The 18,854-nt window shown below is 39.2% G+C and overlaps 1 pseudogene; it reads left to right on the top strand.

The window, feature by feature from the left end:
* The first annotated feature begins 9,291 nt into the window (after window positions 1–9,291).
* Window positions 9,292–9,880, top strand: LOC123068127 (agamous-like MADS-box protein AGL29; annotated as a pseudogene).
* The last annotated feature ends 8,974 nt before the right edge of the window (window positions 9,881–18,854 follow it).

Here is an 18,854-nt window from a genome sequence, read left to right on the forward strand (position 1 = left end):
GATAAGTGTCTCTTTGGATGCACAAGAGGGTGGTGAGGTTAGTTGGTGAAAAGCATAAACTTGCTAGTGCAAGTTTTGCAGAACTTCAAATCTGGACAGGAGGTGAATGGCATTATTTCATGAACCAAAAATATGCCAATGGTTGCATGCTCCTGGAATTAGGAGTTTGACATGGAGGACTACAAGTAGGAGAAAGAATCAAGGGCTAAAGAGCAAGCAAAAATATGGTTGCTGTACAAACCATCATGTTGGACCAGAATGAAGATGAGGTTGTTTCACTCAAAATTTTCGAAGAACAACCCTGGATTTTTGCATATAATGGAATGATATGCTCCTACTGACATCCCAAAATTTTGGTGGAAGCTAGAAACGAATATTTAAAAGGGTTGTAGTGCAAAACTGCCCACTGGACCAGAGAAGGAAAACAGGTGTAGCACTCAAAATATGCAATGAATTAAATATATTATTGCACAAAAGTGATTTAGAGACATCACATGACATCTCCAAATTTTGGTTAGATTTTTAGATAAATCTATCAACTGGTTGTAGTACAAAAAGAGCTCCAAAACTCAAAACAAGTCATTTAATGAAAAAAGTTCAGGGTGAAATAATTTAATAAACAAATCAACTGATTGAGAGATGTTTTTAAATGAGAGGGAAAATAAGTCCAATATGTTTTGGAAGGATCCACTTGGGAAAAATTTCTTAATATTAAAGGAAAAGTTTTGAAATCAACAGGGATATACTTGCAGGCAAAAATTTTAAACTCTTGGCAAAAAAGTTTTAATAACTAAAACCTGGTTAAATTTTTGGGGTGTTACAGAATGGGACCTTAAGATCATACGATCCAACTATAATAACAAAGTTCGCGATACATCAAGATCATGCCATAGAGAGAACACGAGAGAGAGAGAGAGATCAAACACATAGCTACTGGTACATACCCTCAGCCCCGAGGGTGAACTACTCCCTCCTCGTCATGGATAGCGCCAGGATGATGAAGATGGCCATCGGTGATGGATTCCCCCTCCGGCAGGGTGCCGGAACAGGCTCCCGAGAGGTTTTTTGGTGGCTACAGAGGCTTGCGGCGGCGGAACTCCCGATCTATCTTCTCCCTGGATGTTTCTAGGGTACGTGAGACTATATAGGCGAAAGAAGTCGGTCGGGAGGTGCTCGAGGGGCCCACGAGACATTGGGCGAGCCCAGTAGGGGGGGCGCCCCCTATCTCCTGGCCTCCTCGAGGATCTTCTGACATGAACTCCAAGTCTCCAGGATCATATTCTTCCAAAAATCACGCTGCCGAAGGTTTCATTCCGTTTGGACTCCGTTTGATATTCCTTTTCCTCGAAATACTGAAACAGGCAATAAAACAGCAATATGGGATGGGCCTCCGGTTAATAGGTTAGTCCCAAAAGTAATATAAAAGTGTATAATAAAGCCTGTAATCATTCAAAACAGATAATAAAATAGCATGAATGCTTCATAAATTATAGATACGTTGGAGACGTATGAATCATCTACTGTGAATTCCGTCTCCGAGTGGTTGAAGAGCACAGCGCCACCGGGCCGTGCTAGTCAGCATCGATCACCTCTACGCCCATGTCGGGAAAGTGAAAACTTGTTAGTACGCAAATTGCAGCAGTTCAACCAAATAGTACTAGCAAACATGCACCAATAAGGAAAAGAAATTTTCTCATTCACCTAGTTAGGTATCAACTATTTAAATAAAAAAATCAGCAACTTCTTCCTTAAATAAAAGCGGTGCTTGGTAACTGCACTTGAAAAGCTTCATAGCATATGAGATTAAGATATATAAATTTTTGTGGTCACGTCCTTGCATGTTGGAAACAATCATTGGTTAAGATTACACTCTTTTGTAGAGGAAAGAACTTTGGGACAATCAACAACCTTTCACTTGATATCCGCTGGCTACTTTGGATTCAATAAGAAAAGGAACATTTATTTGAACTGAAAAGAACAAGCAGGCAAGCATGCTATCAATCTTTTGGCTAGAATTTCACAAAATGCACCTGTCAAGTGTACTCTAACAATCGACGTGTCCCATCTCCTCATGATTAAGGACTTTAGCTGAGCCGACAACAGGGAGCAAGATGTAGTCGTTTCCGAGCATGAATCCTTGGCTGTCATCAATGAACCTACAACATCCATCATGCCCATTGTAAAATATGTTAGTTTCAGATAAGAAAAGAACTGAACTCTGAACATATGATGTTATCTAAATCCTTACTTTATTAATACATGCACCAACGAAAGATAGCAAGATCTTAACAACTAAAAAAATTGAATTTAAGCTTGAAAAAATTGCAACATCTGAACAACTAAAAATCAATAACCCGAGCATGAGAAAAGAGGAAAACGCGAACAGCTAAAATCAGTAATTTGTGGCTGAAAAATTTACATCTGCATAAATAAAAAGTTTGAAGTTGAGCAGGAAAAAATTGCAAGATCTGAATTACTATCAATGTTTTAAATAGCAGGCTATGGTAAATAGCGGAGGGCCTCCAAGTCAGCTATAGCAGGCTATTTGTGAAGGCGGACATTTAGCGGCACCCTGCTGAAAAGGCTATAGCGGCTATGGCCAGCTATTTAAAATTGTGATTACTATAAGTCATGAACTTGAGCATGATTTTTTTAAGTTATAAAAACTTTGCAAATCAGCCTTTGTCAATAATTGATAACAAAATCTATCAAAGTTCAAAATGCATATGCACATCATTCGATGGAATCCAAGAACAGAGTTGCTCACCTTCCCAATCAGCCTCACGATTAGAACAAAAAGGAAAAGGAACGAGGGCAAACACAACTTTCTCATCATACAGAACCATTGAACCAATTGTTTAGATCCCAAACATAAATATTATCGAAATTGATGAGCCATGAAAGATTCAGAAACAAAAACGATCTAGAACATTAAAATCGGATCTCCGAAGCATGAACGACGCTTTGCGGAGACATAAAAAACAGATCTAGAACATGGAAAATCAAGAACCAAAATTCAAGAAACGTCCATCTCATTTTTATGAGAAATATAAAAAATACAAACTCATTGAGTACTCTCTCCTCCATGCCATAAGCTGTTGGAGTCGCTCATGTCATAGGATTTTCGAACAACTAACACATACGAGTGGATCTTTTTTATGTTGGATGCACGAAGGGAACCAAAGAAAAGGCTGAGTAGTATTTCATTCACTAATTTTCTGCAAAGGTGCTACCGATAGAAAAAGGATTACAATGCCATCAATTTAATTGATACTAAGATAATTGAACCAACTAATGATTAGGTCTTGGAAAAAGTAGATGGATCTTCAATGGATCTTGCACGATTTATTTAGAATGCATAACTGAGACAACGAAATAAATGAGTGATCCACGTCCATGTTGTCTTCTCCTCATTTGGTGAAGCAATAAACTATGTACTGCAGCTGCCATACAAGGCTTAAAGGGCAAAATACATAAGTATGGAGATACACTTAGACGCGTGACAACTCATGGATATGACAAATATCTTTTCTAAAATAGAATGTAAGCATCTGCCATCAACTGGCTTCAGGATCCATGCGTTTGAGACCAATATGCATATGGTGTGCCATTTGAATTCTAAGTGTCATTACTAAGGTTACCTTGTTTGATCAGGTGAAATCAATCAAACCCACAAAAGAAGCACTTGACCTTCTTTGCATCTCTCACAAGAAAGTGTCTGTGCTACCAGGTCATTGATGGCGGCCTCGAGAAACTGGTCTCATTAAGTCAATCATGGATACTATCAGCTTTGGGACTGGCACCGGAGGAGATGGAGGTGTTGTCCACTCTTCAAGTAGGTTAATGGAAGCAAGGAGCAAACTGCTCTTTGGAGTTACTGATCCATTTACTGCTGAAGCAATGTCATTTTTACGAAGATCGGAGGCTGTCCTGCAATCTTTGTCTAGACCAGTTGCCCTGAGGTAGGTAATCAACAGTCGTTATGGTGTAGCTCATGTCTTAGTAGAAATAGGTGAGCTAGGTCCCCGTATTACTACTTTTCATAATATACACGTACTATGTGCTTTGGACACCCGAGCTCATATGTGGTAAGAATACATTTATATTACCTATTACGTAGAATTTGTAGCCAAGCCCCAGCTTTCCGGAGAGTAGTCTCTTGCATGATGGTCCACAGAACGCGTTGGCTTGAATAAATCTCCCTAAGTTCCTCACCAAGAAATATATGGAGAACAAAATCGCGTACGGCGCCATTGACGAATTTTAATCTTACTAGAGTTCTCATGTCATTTACTTAAGTAAGAGATTATCTTATCTTATGGAGCGTACTCATCCAAATCCCATTTTACATTTTAGAAATTCTTCAAAATTTCATAATACAAATTCGAAATTGCCGAGTTACACTTTGAAGCGTGGCAACTCATTTCCAGTCTAAAATGACGTAACATCAACAACAATAGCACCTGTAAGTTTTGTCTAGCAATGGAGGAGGATCCAAAGAAATTAAATGTTAGTAACATTTTTAAAATGAAAAAATAGTTTGTCGAAATTAAACGAATATTTAAGTATGTGTGTATAAATGTTCGACCCGTATTTACAAAATGGGCACCCCACAAATTTAAAAATGTGTTGTGCTAATTTAAAAAATGTTTAGCGTGTGAGATGAAAGATTTAATCTTCTATTGAAAATGTTAGTTCCGGGTTTACGAATATTCATAGTATTAGAAGAAATTGTCGAATAATTGTGTCGCGTATGGACGAGCAACCAATGTGATTCGTGAGTGTTATGTATGGCAGAGGTGTATGTGAACCGTGAGTGCTATGTGTGGAAGAAATGTATGTGCCTGTAGTACGTGTGAAAGGAAGAACTATGTACTACAGCTACTATACTAGGTTAAAACGACACAATATATGTACTGAGATACAGGTAGATGCGTGACAGCTCATGGATCTACTGACAATATGTTAAAAGTCTTTTCTAAAGGCGAAGGTAAGCATCCGCCTTTCATTGCCTTCAAGACACGTGCATTTTATACATGCATCTGGTATGCGATCTAGACGCTAAGTGCCATTAGTAGGGTTAGCGTGTTTTGGTGGCGAATGATCTAAGGAATTGTACCAGATGAGGTCAATCTAAAACAAGAACACATCCGAAACATTAGCATGTGCAAGGGAGGAGGATCTGGAGAATGCTTTGATCCACAGCTGATAGACGTTTTTGGGAGGAGGCTGGATTATTGTTGGATGTTCGACTACCATGGCTCCATCCAAATACACTGGCTTGTGATATCCTGTGTGATTAATTGTTCACGAATAACCAGCAATAAGAAATTACTACCATCATGTAGTCTATTTGACACTGCTGCAATCAGTAGACACATGCGTGAAAAAAACAGGCTTGATCGGGTGCTCTCAATAAAACTCACAATAGAATACCTTGATCTTCTATACATCCATAACAAGGAAGTGCTTGTTCTGATAGGCCATGGATGGTGGCTTCGTGAACCCGATACCATTAAGTTAAACACGGATATGACCATGAGATTTGACACTGGCACTGTATAGGATATGGAGGTGTCATTTGGTCCGCAAATACGTTAGTGGGAGCCTCAAGAAAACAGCTCTTCGGAGTTACTGATCCACTTGTTGTTGAAGCAACATCTTTTCAAGCATAAACCATTTTTGCAAATATCCGAGGCTGCCCTACAGTCTTGTATAGACCGATTGCTTGGATGTCATCAATCTCTAGAATACTTGCCACAACAAAATTCTGTTGTGGTTCCTATCTCTGTGCCAAGCTCATCTCCGTGCCAAGAAGGGCTAGGTAATAATACTACTACTTTTGATATGCAACATGTACTCCGTGGTTTCAACAACAAGCTCATCTATTTGCCAAGAAGGGCAGTCCCGGAATAGGTGTAGTGTAGTTTCTTCAAAGCTGACAGTTATCGGAAGGCAGATGATTTTTTTCCTGTGAAGCAAACTTCTTGAATAGACTTTGTCATGCAATAGATTCCTTTTAAAATTATAATTCTGAGCATTGGAGCACTCATGGTCTAGGAGATCATGTTTAAGGACCTTGTACATACTAGTCAATATGTACGTGCAATGCAAGTTAATTTGGAAGTATATTAAGTGCATGCGGATATTAAGTAGGATATTATTTGCGTGTTATTACATGATTAACACTATATTTGGCATGAAATTAACTGCACGCTAAACATGTTGAGCGCTCGACATTGAAGGAGTCTAGGTCGCTGGATTGACATGATTTGATGGCCGAGATTAATTCGATCTGCCCCTTTGGGTCTTTTTATATTGGTATAGATGAATAGACTAGCTAATTTCCCGTGCATGTACTATGGTGGTTCAACATCGGTCTTGTCCGACATATATCTTACATCAATTTTGGTAGCATTTAATTTGGTGAAATTATGGGTAGTGGAAGGCAAGGCAATATGGTTTTCGTAAGACTAATTTGATTTGGTTGAGTTAATGCAGCATGGCATTTCGGGAAAGTATGTATTTTGTTTAGATTATTCCAAGTTAATATATTTATGTTATATTTTATTTTGTGGGGCCTCGGATGGGGTTAACAAAAAAATGACACAAAATCAAAGGGGGAGGAGAATATGGGAGTTAAAAAAACAGGTGGGAGGTGGAGGCGACTGAATGAACTCTCCTTTAATAATGTTAGTTTTACTTTGTGTGGCATCGGTTGCGGTAAACAAAAAACCAATAGGAAACTGAAGGGGGTGGAGAACGTGGGATGTGGAGGTGATGGAGCGAACCCCCATTTCATCGTAGTCATATTTATGTTGGTTTTTCTTTTGTGTTGAATTGGTCGGGGTTAGCAACAGAACCAACAGGAAACCAAAGGGCGGCGGGGGTTGGAACCTGGGGGAAAAACCATGTGGGAGGTGGAGGCGACGGAATGAACTCCCCTTTTCATAATGGTGGCTTTTTGTTTTTGCAGCATCAGTTGGGATTAACAAAAAAACCAACATGAAAAAAAGGGGGATGAGGATGTGTGGGGTGAAGGCGACGGAATGAACTGCTCTCTAATAGTAGAGATGATTAAGAGCATCTCCAACAGACTCGCAAAAGCTATTCCGCGCGCTAAAAATCGTTCTTTTTGGGCGCGGATACGCTCCAGCAGATGCTGTAAAATAGTGTGCGCAAAAAATTTAGAGCATGCGCTAAAAAGTGCTGTTGCACGCTGCAAATTTGAGGCGCTGGACTGCACGCGCTTCATAAGTTGCACTGCGTGTTTTTTGGGGCGTGCGTTTTTGGGCATCTGGAAAACCAATGTTGGCCGCGGCACGCTAAAAGTGCTACAGTGGCACTGTAAAACTATTTTTGTGTGTCTACTGGAGGTGCTCTAACTAGGTTCTCTCCATGTGTACACCTATTTATCCGACTGCTCATTGAGTTAGTACTTTTTGTGGAATAATATTAATTCTTTGTATTGCTGGTAGGCTTGTTGGACAAGAGAGTATAAAGTTATTTATCCTCCTCCAGAAAGTGTTTGACGAAGATTTCTTGTTGAATAGTAAAAGTTATTTATCCTCTCTCCAATTACCTTGCCAGAGCATGATAGTGCTGCCCTACCCTCGAGTGCACTTCGCTGTCATCTTAAAATTTGACCTCAACTGTTAATGCTTTTCCACGAAAAAGATCCAACAGACATATTGCAACACATTTAGCCACCAGATTGGCACCTTTCTTGAAATGATATTGTTTCCATCTCTAGTTATAAGCATCATGCATGTACGAGATGATCCATCGACCTATCTGGATGCATCTTGCAATCTCGCTGGGAGTGCTTCATAAACCTCGGTATGTTTCGACATGGCCAAACCTACACTATGTTTATAAACATAATGTAATATTGTTTTGATATATTTGAAAGTGTTCACCCAGACAAAGAGGAAATTATTAATTTCAGAATACATCGCACTAATATATAAATAAGGGTGATTAATGTGGTGTGCGCATACACGTATCGCGGGTGGTGTAGGTATGTCGTTTTTGAAGGTTATTGAAAGCTCGTATATAATCCATCCGTCGCATAGTATAAGACGTTATTACATCAAATATACTCTTATATCTTCATGTGTTGTATCGAATGTCTGCCCAGAAAAAATAAATTACTTCCCAACTACTGCATTGTTAGGAACGCTTGCTTTTGTGGGCCAAACAATATTTCGTTGTCACATCCTGATCAATTCAATCTGGGTGCGAACGAGTACGTAGTTATCCTTTGACGCTTGAGTTTTAATGTATACTCCCTCCATTCCCTTATACAAGGCCACAAACTCAGATTACAGGTACCAAGATAAAATTTAATGACTGCTTTGCAAGTCATCTTTTCTTCTCGTTAACCAGGATCATTAATACGCCATAAGCATGCAACGAATGAATGGGAAGGAAGTAGCTGAGTGTCATTATGACTACATGCATGTAAGTATTAAAAAATTGTTATTACAAGAAAACATCATTAATTTTTTTCTCGGTTACTATTGGTGGCCTTGTATTGATGCAAAATGTATTTTTGATAGTGGCCTTATATAAGGGAATGGAGCGAGTACATGCTTATCGTACATACACTTCAGAAATTCTTCATTTCAGAGATGTGCTCATCTTATCATACATACTTATCCAAACATTAATTTACATTTCAGAAATTCTTCAAATTTTATTCAAAATTTTGTCGAATCAACTGAGTTACACTTCTCTGCGTGGAATTCATAATTCCACAGAGAATACAACAAATCTCGGTGCAAAACTGGATTTTGAATGTGGATATTAGTGATTCCTCTCCTATCCCTTGCTATATACCCACTCCCTGTATCGAGATGTAGTAACACACTTATCTTTGAAATTAAATGTTAATGACATTTTTAAATTAAATACATTTAAAACTGGATGTATAAATGTCTTTCCCATATTTACGAAATGGGCACCCGACATTTCAAAAATGTGGTTTGCTTATTAGACAACAATTCAGCATGTTTGATCAAAGACTAAATCGTGCGGCGAGATGAGTAGGAGGGACGAGAGAATTCGGCAGTGCGATCAAGATATCCCCCTTTTCACCAGGCAGGGCTACGCGGGTTCCTGACATCTTTGTTGATGGTGACCGAAGGCGCGTAACGATATTTTTTGAGCTGTAGCAAATATGCTCGGGAAAAAGAGAAATTATTTCCCAACTAATGTATAACCCTCTCCGACCCCGAGACACACTCGAGTACCGCCCTTCTCTGAGCGTACCAACCGAGCAAGCGAGCAATGGTGGCGCCCAATCGAAGGATCGGGTAGGAGGATGCCCGGCACGTCTGCTTCTCGAAGCGCCTCATGGTGTTCTTCAGCAAGGCCACCGGTCTGGCGGTCCTCACCGGCGCCCAGGTGGCCACCCTCACCTTCTCACCCGGCGGCAACGACTTCTCCTTCGTCCACCCCGTCGTGGAACGCTTCTTGCCGATGGAGGGTGCGGGGGCTGGCGCGAGGGAGGAGGGCACTAGTTGCCGGCGAAGATAAGAAACTAGAGCAGCTCGACCAGGAGTTCGACAAGCTGCGCACCTAGCTGGCCGAGGTGAAGAAGCGCATGGAGCACAAGGAGGAGATCATCGCGAAAGACCGTGACGCGGGAGACCAGATAGTGGCTTGGATCGACCCGAACGTGCCGGACATGGGGGGCGAGGACATGGCGGCCTTCTTTGCCATGCTGATATGTAGAAAATTGCGCGCCAACCAAGCTGTCCACCAGGAGATGCATGTCGACATGAGCTGCATGGTGGAGGTGGCCCCACAACTGCACCTCCAGCTCTTCAGTGGCAGTACTTTTGAGTTCCGTAGCAGCAGCAGCAGCAGACGGTGATGGAGACGCTGCATCCGCCTTAGGGGTTCACCTCCGAGACTAATATGCACAAGCGCATGGTCATGGTGCTGCCTCCGGCAAAGCAGGTCACCGCCGGGATGGATATGCAAGAGATGCCTCCGCCGCCGGGATTCGCCACGGGCATGGATATGGAGGAGATGCAGATAGCGATTCCTCAGCCGCCAGGGTTGGACGACGAGATGGGGATGCAAATGGCGATACATTAGTTGCTTATTGCGATGCCTCCGTCACCGGAGATCCCTGCCGGGTTGGAGACGAATGCCGGCTTCCCATTCCTGTACTGAGATCCAAACCCGTGTCCATCCGTTCCAGTATAATCATTCAACAATGGACCATAGTTCGTCAAAATATGTTGCCGTCTAGTTAATCTGGATGAAATCTTTCCTCAAATTTTATGTCATTTCTTTATTATAAAGAATCAATGGCTAAATCTGTATTGTAATGTCGCTGGCTGCTGCTATTTAATTAAATACATACATCTTCTCAAATGTACTACACACGTTCGCTGGCTACAAGATTTTGACTCAGCAATGTACTAGTGTTGACTTCTTTTCTCAATGGACACATTCGTTCAATACCGGGGATGACCTAACATGGTAACAAGCACTTGAGTGACAAAGTAAGCATTTTTCTTTCAATAAATATCGGTGAATAAATTGAAGAACAAGGTGAATATTTTATTTAGGATTATGTGAATAGTTTTTGAAAAATCATGATGTACATTTTTATAAAAAAGAAAATTAAAAAACCCGAGCATTTTATTACTATGCAATATACATTTTCTAAATGTGGTGACCATTTTTGAAACACATGATGAAAAACTTGTAAAACATCGTGAAATGTTCTCAAAATGCAACAAACATTTCATATGAGATGACGACTACATTTTAAAACACGGTGAACATATTTTCAAATGATTTTAACATTTATAGAAAATATGTGATGTACATTTTAATACATGGTGAGCCTTTTTAAAAAAATAGACTATGAACATTTTTAAGTAAGCGATGAAAAAAGTGACAATCGAAAGAAAAAACTAAGAAATAAAATTCTGAAATTAAAAGTGAAATAAGATAATGATAAAAGGAAGAAAGAAGGGAAAATAGAAAGAAATAAAACAATAAAATGAATGGAAACACGGAAAAATTAACAAATATATTCATGAAACTAAAAAATGTCCACAAATTTGGAAAAAGACTGTGCTTATTTTTCTAAACTGACACATGAATTAAAACACATGATTCCTTTCAAAAATTCATAATTTTCGAAAAATATCATGAATTTTTATAAATGTGGAGAGAAACTCAGAGAAAAATGGATCGGGCCCCATTTACAGCTAAAATTTCAATTAATAATATGTTAAATACACTATGATAATGGAGAACCCAGGGAGATGGGCTTTACATTGACCTGGCACAATTTATTTAGAATAATACTTTAGTTCTCACGTTTCTTATTGGCTATACTTCATAGCTTATGATTCTTATTGTTGTTTCCTCTCCATCTGTTGTGCTTTAGCTCTCGCGATTAAGTCGTCCCGGTGCCTATAAATTAACAAAACACAACATCATTCCATCTTCATTGAATGAAAACAAACAAGAACACAAGGTAGAAGAGAATCACTGAGAAACGTACAATCTATCAAATTATAAATCTGAATAGAAAAGTACTCCCTCTATAAAGAAATATAAGAGCTTTTAGATCACTATAAATTAGTGATCTAAATGCTCTTATATTTCTTTACGGAGGGAGTACATTATTAAAATTTCAGGTGTGCATGCGGATCGGCCAGTTAAACAATAAACATAAGAATTAGTTATAATGGTTAAAGAAAATGCATAACCAAGTGTTAGAGTTATAGTGGTTAAAGAACATACAATATGTGCATCTCTTAGCTTAGTATACACCTCACCGATGCGTTTACCTTCCCGAAGAAATGCCCTCCTTTGCCTCTCACTGTACGAAACTAGTGGCATGATTGTAGTACCTGAAGCTGCAAAAGATGACAAGGAATGGAACTGAATGAATTTCCAGAATACTTGCCAGTCCATGGTATCAACATGAACTAAATGAACTCCACTTAAATTTGTTTGGAATGGGACCTTAAACAATGCAGTCATTTTACCTGTGAATATGTACTTTCCTACTGCACACATGAATGTGATAAAGTAGCTAACTTAGAATACAGATACAGGTTGCACTAGCATTGTATATTTCTCAAGTGATGGTACTAAAACTGACGTGCTGCACAAACAAACTTCTGGAATATTTCTCGAAGTGCCAGGAACCTATGCACATAAAAGTGCACCCAGATCAGAGAAGGTGCTGATCTATATAACAGAAAAATTTCATGACATGAATTAAGTTTTCTTTAACTTAGTAAGCTAATAATTAATCAAAAGTGCACTGCTATTCTACTGGAAAGGGGAAATAGACAAAGAAAAGGGGATCTCCTCATGGTGCTAGTTGTGGTCGAGGTGGCTGGCGTCCCCTGCATCCGCCGACCATGCGCAGGTCGAGCCGATGGAGGAAGGATTTGACGGTGAGGCAGGCAGGGCTTGGAAGCTTCTTGTATGGTCACTTGCTCGATGCTGATTGGTGGAAGATATTGCGGGGCTCGGAGGTCTGATATTTCTCGGAGTAAATTTACTATGTTTCTTACTAGGGCTAAGTTGAGCTCTGTGTAGTTGTAATTCCAGCCACGCTGGTTTTGTCGGTACCCTGCCTGTATCTTTTAATTGGTCCTCTGTTTTGTCGTTACATTGTTCTGTATCTTTCAATTCAATTGATCCTTCATTCTGTGACCTGTTGTCCGTTGCATGCTATGGTAGTGTTTTACTTATGCGCATTTACATTTATGCATGTGCTGAAGACGGTTGCTGTAAATTTCTGAAGCTGCACTTGGTATTGCACCCTTAATGCGGTGCTGCGTCCTCACCCCATTGTGCCCCAGGATGGTTGTTATTATACGACAATTTTGTATCCTCAATTGTGTCTGTCGTTTATGCACTAGTTTATAATTCCTGTCATTCTCGAGAGGGCTGTATATTTAAAAAAATCTTTATCTATTTGTCGTATACGATTTTTTTGGTAACATCGGTTCCCATTTTTGGGCAGGGCTTTAAACTAGTGCAGTTGGTTAAAGAGGCATGGACAGTGTTATGTGATAAAACCAAGAGACTATTGTATGATCAAAAAAGGAAAGTAGTTGTACTACAACAGAATACAGCCCAATCAAATAGGACAAGTTCAACTCAAGGTGCAACCAATGGCTTCGAGAATTTCGCAGCCAAATCACCTGCTTTCAAGCAAAGAGCAAACAAGCCAAAGAACGGAAGAAGAGAGGAGGTACAGGCAGTAGCACAATCCTATAAAAAGGCAAGCAGATGTGTCAATGAAGAGCGATTTGAAGGAGAAGCTAAGTCAGATAAGAAGTAGGCCAATCCAAGTTACTGTTGATGGTCCAGTGAGCAAGAAATATGTTGAGGTTAGCAAAGCAACAGTTGATTCTACTGCAAATAAAGTTATCTCCTTCAGAGTGATCAAATTTGGCCTTCATACGACGATGATGATGGCATGCCTCGTTTCAACACATTTATTCAGAAAGTTATCTCCTTGAACCCGTTTAAGATCAAAATAAGTTACCTCGAGTCGAAGACGAATAGTGAATTTGGACCATTGAGTTGGGTTTCTTCTGGCTTTGCAAAGACGTGTGGTGATTTCAGGATTGCCAAACATGAAATCTGTGATGTGGTCAACTTGTTCTCTCACCGGATTAAATGGGAGAAAGGCAATATCTGGGCTTTGTACCGAAACTGGTCACCTGAATGGGATGGAGATACTCCAGATAATGTGCTGCATGTCTATGATCTGGTTGACGTACTAGATGATTATGACGAAGATAATGGAATCTCTCTAATTCCATTTGAGATGGTTGATGCTGCGACTCTGTTATGCCATTGTTGACCTGCCCGCCGTTTTGCATCAGACATTTGTTGGCACTAGCTAGTTTGTTGGAACTAAACACGACAAAAACCTCCCATGATGGTACGTGTCCAGGTTGATATGCATACATGTATCCGTGTAGTGCTAGAGCTTGTCTGCGAGTAGTATTGGAATTAGCTTCCGAGTAGTTTTCCTCTCGTAGCTAGCTAGCCTGGTACTAGTATTTATATGCGTGCAAACAGACCTGTACTTTGTACCTTGAGTTTTGAAGCAATAAAGCATACACAAGGCTCGATACAAGCCTTTGGCAATACGCCGGCATCTCGCGTGCGTGTGTTTGGGTTTCCGGCCGTGCTGGCCGTTGTGTGCGTGCGTGGCTACTAGTAGATCGTTTTCGATCAGCCGTGGTACGTACGTGTATTTTGCTTCGGCCACTTGGGGCAGGAACCAAGACTGTCAGCAAGTTCTTCGTCGTCGTTCGTCGTCGGTCGTATCTCTGTCGCCGGAAGTACTCAGCGTGGGGACTGGGCCAACATAGTTTCTATAGTGTTTCCTAGCTTCTGTACTTTTGACAATTACCTATGCATACAAGAGCTGGTTTGGGATTAGCCATTCCTCTCTTGTATGCCATGTGTCTTGCCGTCTCATCAATGAAGCTCATAATGCGAGTAAGCGGCAGTTATTTTGTATGTCAGAAAATGTATCTTTCATGTGCTGTTTTACCTTGTCTAAAACATGGAATTGTTGATAGATACTAGTACTTTCTTTTTTGCTGGTCTACCATTTTGGCCTCTCTAGTCAGAGGAACTTCTCTTTTCCTGTCCCATTATCAAATATACATATGTTATGTCACATGTTAATATTCTACCATGAGCAATGCAAATCGGCCAACAGCATCTGTTTCCCACCGTTCGTCTTCCTCTATCGAAGCATACAAATCATCATGCAAGATACTATGTAGAAGTGGTTTCATAGGAAGCCCTGTGGACCGGGGGGTGACATTTCGACTCCAGATGTTCTAATCTTTGCCCTGTGGATCTGAGCCTTACTAACCAACGTAGAAATATAGTTTATTTACATCTCTCTAGTTGTATGAGAATTAACAGTTTGTGATCTTGTCTGTTTTACTGCTCATCATCAAGACAGCTATTACAGGTTACCATTGTGGGTGGTTCTTGTGGGTGCTCTTACCCGCCATATTATTTCAGGTTGTCACCGGCAAACTATAGAGTTCATTAACGGTGCTAGTGTTAGTATTTGTGACTCAAGATACTGACATTTGTGGCTGAAGTGTATCTTTTGTTCTTGTCTGCGTATGAAGCTTGCCTTTTTCTCCGCAGAGTTCATTTCCATTTGTGAGGGTGCTAACCGAACCCCAAGCGGCAGCATTGTCTTGGCATAATGCGAAGAAAGTCCTTTGCAACGCATCATCCGTTTTGTCTTCAGGTATGCATACTGTTCTCCACACACAGTTCATGTATCAACAGCCTTTTTTTCCATGCACGAAGTTTGCCAGATGGATCTTATATGTATGTACAATTACATCCAGCTCAAAAGTGCACCACTTTTTGCAATCTTTTGTTCAAAGGAATCATCAACCTTAGTCTCCTATCGTGTGCACATGAGGCCAAAGATTTGCAATGTTTCTAGCATGGCCGCGACCTCTTTTTTTTTTTTTACCTCCTTTTGGGGGAAAAGGAAAGAATTTTATTGAGGCCGTGCTCCTGATAATGACAGTGCCTTCCTGTTTTTGCAAACAGGCTCCGCCTCTGCTGGTACCCTGGAGCCAGATTCATCATACACCGCGGTCGACGGGCCTTCTTATTCATATCAGGTTCGGAACCAGTAAGTGATAGTAGGCCAGTCCGAATGTATGTATAATGCCGACAGTTGGAAAGGAAATAACATGGCTGTCATTGCTCATGGAGCTGGATACAGCTTACACGTAGAAATAGAATTACAGGGCTTATTGTCGGTGCGTGCCGTCTCTGCTTGCGGGATGGGATAATGAGGATTGAGAAGGAGAACGGGGCGGGATGGGTTAATGAGGATTAGGGTCGGCCGGTGGATAGTTAAATGGGCTTCACTCCCAAAAATCTTTCACCCCGCCTAAGTTTAATTCTCTGCGCGCCGGAGTGTAAATCGATCCGACCCTTCAACTAGTGGGTTTGACACACTGCCGTCAGAAAAATAATGGGTTAGACACACTTCCGTCAAAAAAATAGTAGGCTTGACACGCACCATGTACGTGTATAATCTTTTCAAAAAATTAAGAAGATACGCACCATTTATGTGTACAATGTGATAAAAAAAAAGTAGAAACACATACCACGTACCATGTGTATAATCTGATAAAATAAAATAAAAGGCACGTACCACGTACAAGTCTAACATGTTTTTCTAGGGGCGTGTGTAACATGTACGTTGAGGTTTCGTGTCTAGTGCATACATGTCGCATTATTCATATACTTGCATATGACTATGAAAATCTAATGAAAGGACAGTGAGGGAAAAAAAAGAACATTGTACCAGAGAAGCAAGTGAAAAACATTTGTCGCAATTGTTTATTATACATGAGTATTTTAGTGCTTAAACTAAACAAATAGCTGGGTCAAGATAAACCTAAGTGGAAGTCACGAGGACCACACAATACCAAAAAGTTTTTATTCAAAACAAAAATATTTTACCGACACGTTAAGCCTAATTTGCACACTAAGTCATGAAGGTAAATGAGACCGAAATTGTTATCTATATATCTCTATTTTGAACGATGGTTTGCCAGTAAAACATTTTCATTTTTTGAATATTTATAGAACAGATCGAGTCATGCACGCCTCCAAAATAAATAAATAACTTGTTGTTGTCACCTCAATTAAAAGAAACTACTCCAAACAAACTTTCTCTCATCCAGTATCTCATTTCCTTTTTTTGAGATAGAGCGAAACAATTGCAGCATCTTATTCATCACGAACACCTCGAATAAGCTTTTTTTTTGGCCATTACTTATATATGTTAGATTGAACAAATCCTGAAAAAAATGTTACATTGAACAAATCCTGCAAAAATGTCATATTGAACAAATCCGGCAAAAATGTTAGATTTATCAAAATAGTTCCATCTCTCCCTGACCTATGAAAAAACTACGGCCTGTTTAACTATCAGCCTTGACACATGGGTCCCATAAAAATACAGTTGCGCCTACTACTCAATAACTTGTGAAGTAGCTATCTTGGGTCCCACTGCAAGTAGTTACACGATGAAAAAAAGTGTGTCACACATTAGTAATAATCGGTGTAGTAGGTTCATGACGGAAATTACCAAAACATCATAGAAATTGGCACAAGCTAGCACTTAGCGGCTAGGGGAATTAAGTGACATTAACCGTCACTGAGTTACATGATATTTTCCTGATGTTGTAGCCACCGTCATGAGGATTTTCGTCACAGTATCTAAATTTTCTTGTAGTGATGGGAAGCCCTTGTGAAGATGTAAAGAAATTTCATTTCCCCTGATGTAGCCATACTGCATATTTCTGGGTGATATTGTGTCTGTGATGATTTCATAGCATGGGCTTATGAAAATAGAGTAAACACATTGTTAAATCAGTATATTGTAGTCTATCTACTCGTAAAGAGCTTTTAGCTCCATCGGAAGGGCCGGTTGAGGGGACCATAGAAAATCAATAACAGATGTTGTTTGCCATTTGGAAGCTAGATGTCATAACTAGGATCAGGGTGTTTTGGTGGCGAGTGATAAGAGGCATTATACCAGATAAGGCATATCAAACAACTTGAAATGTGGTTTGTTCTTCGGCACTCCATCTCGTCTTTGTGCCAAGAATGTCTGCACATCTATTTTAACTGAGAGTTGGCTAGCCAAACCATCCAGCTTCATTGTCAGTAGTGTCCTGCATGATGGTCCAAAGAGTGCATTTAGTGGAATAAATCTCTATCTTCCCCGAAAAAATAAACATATACAGAATCTAATCTCATATGGTTCACTAACTAGTTTCAAACGTACTAGAGTTTTGCAACTAAAGTTTCTAACAAAAAATACTTTGATAATTTTAGTTGCATACATTTTATATAATTTTAAGTTAATATTTTTTTGAGAATAACTAGAGGTTTATAAAAGCTATATAGTTGATTCATTTTGCTATTGAAGAATATTATAATTTTGTTTTAGTTGATCATATCAAAATATTTTAATTGATTCTTTTTAGTTCATTCTTTTTAGTCAATGCTTTAGTTGATTCTTTTTAGTTCATTCTTTTTAGTTAATATTTTAGTTGATTCTTTTTAGTTCATTATTTTTAACAAATAAATACTTTGATAATTTTAGTTAATACTTTTTTTGATTCTTTTTAATTGATTCTTTTTAGTAAATGTTTTAGTTGATTCTTTTTAGTTCATTCCTTTTAACAAATAAATACATTGATAATATTAGTTAATATTTTTTTGATTCTTTTTAGTTCATTTTAGTTAATGTTTTAGTTGATTCTTTTTAGTTAATATTTTAGTTGATTCTTTTTAGTTCATTCCTTTTAAAAAATAAATACTTTGATAATTTTTCTTAATATTATTTTGATTATTTTTAGTTGATTCTTTTTAGTTAATGTTTTAGTTGATTCTTATTAGTTAATTCTTATTGCTATTAGAGTTTGAATTTATTCTTTTTTGTTCATTCTTATTGCCATTAGAGTTTTATAAAAGCTTTTTAGTTTATTCTTTTTGCTATTAGTTCATTCTTGAGCTAAATGCCTGAAATTGAAAAGCAGTACAAATGAACGCTGAAAAGGTTAAAGTTGGCCTGGTATCATCACTTCACCCACATAGCATGTGCTAAAAAGTGGAGATGGTTATAGCAAAAATTGTATGCACTTCGTGTACAAAATGGACAATCTCTTTCGAAGTATCACGGTTTCGGACGAAAACTCATCTGTTACAAAGGGATTTCATTTTTTTGAACTTATTTCAACTCCAGACTTTTTGTGCGTTCAACATGCACC

This window comes from Triticum aestivum, chromosome 3B (genome assembly GCF_018294505.1).
Source record: "Triticum aestivum cultivar Chinese Spring chromosome 3B, IWGSC CS RefSeq v2.1, whole genome shotgun sequence".
NCBI classification, from domain to species: domain Eukaryota; kingdom Viridiplantae; phylum Streptophyta; class Magnoliopsida; order Poales; family Poaceae; genus Triticum; species Triticum aestivum.